The 6,242-nt window shown below is 32.9% G+C and overlaps 1 pseudogene; it reads left to right on the top strand.

Moving 5' to 3' along the window:
* Nucleotides 1-5,802: 5,802 nt before the first annotated feature.
* Nucleotides 5,803-5,921, top strand: LOC145293614 (5S ribosomal RNA; annotated as a pseudogene).
* Nucleotides 5,922-6,242: the final 321 nt, after the last annotated feature.

The raw sequence follows: 6,242 nt of genomic DNA, 5'->3' as shown, positions 1-6,242 counted from the left end.
GTTTATACAGTTCGACATCATAGACTTCTATCCCTCGATATCCGAAGAACTTTTCAACATTGCCCTAGAATTTGCCGAGGCATACACTGATATATCCTCGGAAGAAATCCACATTATTAAAATATGTAGAAAATCAGTTTAGTAATAACAATAACCAATGGATAAAAACTAAAATGACAAATTCGTTTGATTTTGCGATGGGTGCCCTGGATTCTGCAGAGGCATCGGATCTTGTGTGATTATTCATTCTATATACCCTCACAAGCATATTTGATACTACGGATATCGGCCTATATAGAGATGATTGCCTAGCTATAATAAAAGACTCCAACAAAGTCAAGGGGGCTAACTTTAAGAAAATCATACACAAGGAAATGAAAAAATTAGGCCTAAAATTAGACGTACTAGCTGACATAAAAATAACAAACTTCCTGGACGTCACGTTAAATTTAGATAAAAACACATATGAACCATACTTATAATACAACGTTAATCCAATATACGTAACCCCCAAGTCAAATGACACACCATCAATTATAAAACAGATTCCTAATTCGATCGTAAGTAGACTCAGCAATAACTTAAGCGAAGAAAATGTATTTTACAAATCAATCAATATCTATCAAACAGCCCTAAAAATAGTGGATACAAAAATATCAAATATAAGCAACAAAACACCAATAACTATAATAAAAATAAAAATAGAAGAAAAAAATATAATCTGGTATATGGCGTCATACAATCAAATGTTAAAAACAAAACTTGGCAAGAAATTTCTAGATCTTATCGAAAAGCACTTCCCCACAACCAATCCCTTACACAAAATTTTCAATAAAAATAACCTAAAGTTATCCTACAGCTGCTGGAAAAATTTTAGAGATGATAATTAAAACACATAATAACAAAATATTAAATAAAACCAATGAAAACACCAACAAAATAAACAATAAAAAAGTGGACACCATGATAAAAATAACAATAGCACAAAGGACACATATGTAACTAGTAGAAATAATAATAATAATAATAATAATAATAATAATAATAATAATAGTAATAGTAATAATAATAATAAACCAACTCCGGACAACGACAACTATACTAGAAATAAAAATAAATATACTAATAATGAACAAGAAAAATGCAACTGCAGAACCCGCACACTTTGTCCTCTTCAAAATAAATATCTAACCAAAAGCATAGTTTACCAGGCCACAATATATGCGAAAAAAAAACCCGGATAACAAGAAATATTACGTAGGTATGACTTCCTTAGTTTTCAAACCTCGATATTATGATAACAAAAGTACATTAAAAAATAAAATAAAACACCGAATGAAAACAATCCTAGCAAACAAATACTAGGAACTCAAAGAAAGCGGATGTTCGCCGATAGTCGAATGGAAAATAGCAAGACAAGCAAACACATGAAGAGACCTACACGATCCATGTAGATTATGGCTTCATGAAAAATATGCTATCCTATGCTTTAAAGACCCCCAAAACCTATTAAACTGTAGGAGAGAAATAGCGAACAACTGTGTTCACAGCATAAACTTTACTCTAGGATAGCGATACAAAACAATTTTAAAACTAACAATATATATATATATATATATATATATATATATATATATATATATATATATATATATATATATGACTGTCATACAGACGGTCGGGTTTCAACCCTGGCTTGAGGTAGTTGCCTGTCTAGCCGCACTGATGAGCTGTGAAACAGCGAAACAGTAGTGTATGTGGATGACTATACTGCTCCTCATCTTGAGTTGAGCATATTAAGAAATGATACACGAATTACCATTAGCATGTAAGCGACGCTCTTTGCGTTAACAAATCGAGCGGAGGTATTTCGGCGATGTCAATAACATGGTTAAACTCACTACTCGCTCAGCGACGCTCTTTGTTTAAACAAATCGAGCGGAGGTATTTCGGACGAGAGATGTCGTACAGACGGTCGGGTTTCAATCCTGTCTAGCCGCACTGATGAGCCGTGAAACAGCGAAACAGTACTGTATGTGGATGACTATATATATATATATATATATATATATATATATATATATATAAATTAACATAAATAAAAAAAAACACATTTAACCTAGATTTAGAATAGGTCAGGACACTAGATAATTACGCTCCCCGCCAAAACAGCACACACAAAACGGGTGAACTGTAACTCAAATTGGCCTGTAAGTGCCTGCACATTGGCTTATTCGGAAGGGTGAGGGGAAACTATGAAGCTGATTGGCTAACTGAAAACACAATAGAATATCCTGAATGATAATAAAATAACATAAATATAGTGTATATGCATGTTCGTTATGATTAATTCTAGTCTATTTGTCTAACTTGCTCTTTGAGTCTTTTTATTTTTTAGTCATGTTTAAAAATAAGTACGGTCTTTATATAGCAACACACACACGCACACACACACACACACACACATAGCCCACTTCACCATTCAGGTTATTAGCATTCCAACGAGCCTTCATTTGTTGACTTTCGATCAATAGTTGCTGAGATGTCATATTTATAAAATTGCAAAAAAAGTGGTGTATATATATATATATATATATATATATATATATATATATATATATATATATATATATATATATATACAGTTATTGTTATAGTTATAGTTTCCACTCCATCAAGACCAGAGGTTTGGGGAAAATATCAGATAATTTTGTAATTCATATACAAAACTAGCAAAACAAATGACTATGATTGAAACATTTTTGAGGTCTAAAAATTGTCAAAATAAGGCTCTGGATGATGCATGGTTCTCTTAAGGTACGACCTTAAGAGCAAATGTCACATAGCCCATTGCACCATTCAGGTTATTAGCATTCCAACGAGCCTTCATTTGTTGACTTCCGATCAATAGTTGCTGAGATGTCATATTTATAAAATTGCAAAAAAAACGTGGTATATATATATATATATATATATATATATATATATATATATATATATATATATATAGTCGGGTTTCAATATATATATATTAAAAGTGATGGTTGTGTAGTTCCAACGAGAGAAAAAAATGTATATTTAAAAGAGTGTAGCCATTAACAATTGTGGGTCTTTTTAAAGGTTTTCATCCTATTTTTATTTTTAAATATTTTTATAACGCGTTTCGAGCTTAGGGTGTGCTCTCTTCAGATGTTTTCGTAAAAAGGTTTTCTTTAAAATGGGAGTCTGTAGAGTTATTTTTACCTCCGCTGATACTAAATGTGTCTTTCAGAGTGATGTGTGGTCTCAGACATTTTGACTCCAACTGTAAGTGTTCAAAGTGTCCGGTCAAAGTTAGATTCAAAGAAGGGTTTTTGGTCCATTCGGTGAAGGTTTTTATGTTTTTTTCGGGTTCTTTTTAAAGACTTTCTTTCCCCATGTATAGCACACACTCACACACAATCACACACGCATACATATACATTCATGTACATGTACACATGCATACGCACACGCACGCAGGCACACACACATACACACACCTACATACATAGAAATATATGTAGGAGCATACATATATACATACCCACCTACACACTCACACACGTACTCACACACATCCACCACTAACACGCCAATTATTTTTATTTTTTTATTTTTTTATTTTTTATATATATATATATATATATATATATATATATATATACTTTTTTTCCAACCAAAACACGCATGTATATATGCGCTTAATCATTCAGACATAAGTACACGCACCCACACACACTAGTAAGATGGAGAATAGGTAGGAGAAGATATATATACACACATATACACGCACATACACACATATATATACACACATACATGTATGTGCATATACACTCACAAACATCCACATACTATGTAGGCACATACACATACACACACACATGCACACACACAGACATATGCAGGGGCTCACACATACGTGTATATCCATATCCACACGAACACATTTACCCACTCATACATGTGCATACATATGTAATATATATACACACACACACATACGGATGCGTATACATTCATCCACCCATATATATATATGGGCACATGCACTCACAATCACACATACACATACATATTCATATATCCCACCTTATGTATATATTGGTTGAAGTTTCATTTCTTTTCTAATCCAAGCACATATGCATACATGGATTCGGTCACCCAAACATAAGTGCACGTATACACACAAACAAGATGTAGCATAGATAACAGATGATATATATATATATATATATATATATATATATATATATATATATATATAGATAGATAGATAGATAGATAGATAGACACACGCATACACAATCATATGTACACACTCACACACACACAATCATATGTACACACACACACATATATACATGCACACACGCGCGTACACACACATACATGCGTACAATTTCTAATTGTTTGTTTAGTTTAGAGAAATGGTACTGTACTGGGTATGGACGCGCGCACCCGTGAAAGTGTGCGTGTGCTTTATTGTGCTTTTTTTTTGTTTCGTGTGTGAGGGTGCACATTTACCCCAGTATGCATGCGTGTAAGTGTATTTGTGTTTTGCCTATTTATATGTATAATTAAGGAGAGATGTTTAAAGCGGGGTTAAACTTTGCTATGAAGTTTTTTTCTTGTGTTAGCAAGTAGAAGTAGTTGTCAGTTTTAAAGATGGGCATTATCTCGAATCTGCCTCGACTGCATGTGTGTATATGTTGTGATACATGCAGGTGTCTATTTTCCGCGATTTTGATGTTGGATCGGTGTAGGGCTACTCTATTACTAAGGTCTTTTGTAGCGCCTATGTAGGATTTATCGCATGCTGGACATTTTATTACATAGATCACGTTTTTTGAGGTGCAATCTAGGTTTTTTTAAATTTCGAATGTTTGTATGGGGTTCGTAAATGTGTATGTGTTTCCCTCTAATATTATGTTGCAGACTCCACATCGTTGTTTGTTGCATTTTGTGACTCCTTTTGTTGCGTCTTGCTATACATGGGGAAAGAACCCTAAAAAACATAAAAACCTTCACCGAATGGACCAAAAACCCTTCTTTGAATCTAACTTTGACCGGACACTTTGAACACTTACAGTTGGAGTCAGAATGTCTGAGACCACACATCACTCTGAAAGACACATTTAGTATCAGCGGAGGTAAAAATAACTCTACAGACTCCCATTTTAAAGAAAACCTTTTTACGAAAACATCTGAAGAGAGCACACCCTAAGCTCGAAACGCGTTATAAAAATATTTTAAAATAAAAATAGGATGAAAACCTTTAAAAAAAACACAATTGTTGATGGCTACACTCTTTTAAATATATATATATATATATATATATATATGTATGTATATATATATATATATATATATATATATATATATATATATATATATATATATATATATATATATATATACAAAGAGATATGTATTTTTGTACGGAATGAATAACCAAAACAATTCGTTTAGACTTAATTATTTATTAAATCTTTCTGCTTTTTAGAAGTATGATAGATATCTATTGTTAGATATATAGTTATATTTCTATTTGTTCTTTATAAATACACAAACATAAGGTCTAAAATAATATATATCCTGGTTATAATGTAATAAAATATAAGAATAGAAGCGGTACAAACTACGGCCATTCCGTCCAAGTTTTTTTTAATTATTTTTTCTGATTTGTTGTGTCCTATTTGACTTAATTGCATCATCCGAGTTCAATAGTCAAGACGAATTATTCCCATTGTTGTCTTCATTTTACTGCCACACTGCCACCTATACGGCATAATCACGTTGACACACCGGTTCCCATCAGATCACCGAAGTTAAGCAACGCTGAGCCTGGTCATTACTAAAATGGGTGACCAATTTGGGAAGTCCAGGTGCTGTATGTAGGAGGACGTCGACACCTCCCTGCAAAAAGTTGCAAAAAACCTAACGTCGTCATCTCCTCTAACATGTGAATTTCATACTACCATGAAACTTCCTCCTTCGGAGGAATCCTGTTAAACCCTGAATAGGGTTGGTGCTGACTGCACACAGACTACCACCTATACAGAGTAGAAAATAAAAATAACAAAAAGATATCAATTATAAGAACGGAGTTTGTGAGGTCCAATGTTTGGTTGTGCATTTAATCTCCTGTTGTTTGTTAACAGTTCCGGTGTTTTCTGTTTCGATTGTCAACAAAATAAATATGGAAGTAGAGAAGAAAA

Source organism: Euprymna scolopes, chromosome 14 (genome assembly GCF_053919585.1).
Source record: "Euprymna scolopes isolate OS-2025 chromosome 14, ASM5391958v1, whole genome shotgun sequence".
Taxonomy (NCBI): domain Eukaryota; kingdom Metazoa; phylum Mollusca; class Cephalopoda; order Sepiida; family Sepiolidae; genus Euprymna; species Euprymna scolopes.
The sequence above is the reverse complement of the archived record's forward strand: the minus strand, read 5'-3'. Positions and strand labels throughout refer to the sequence as shown.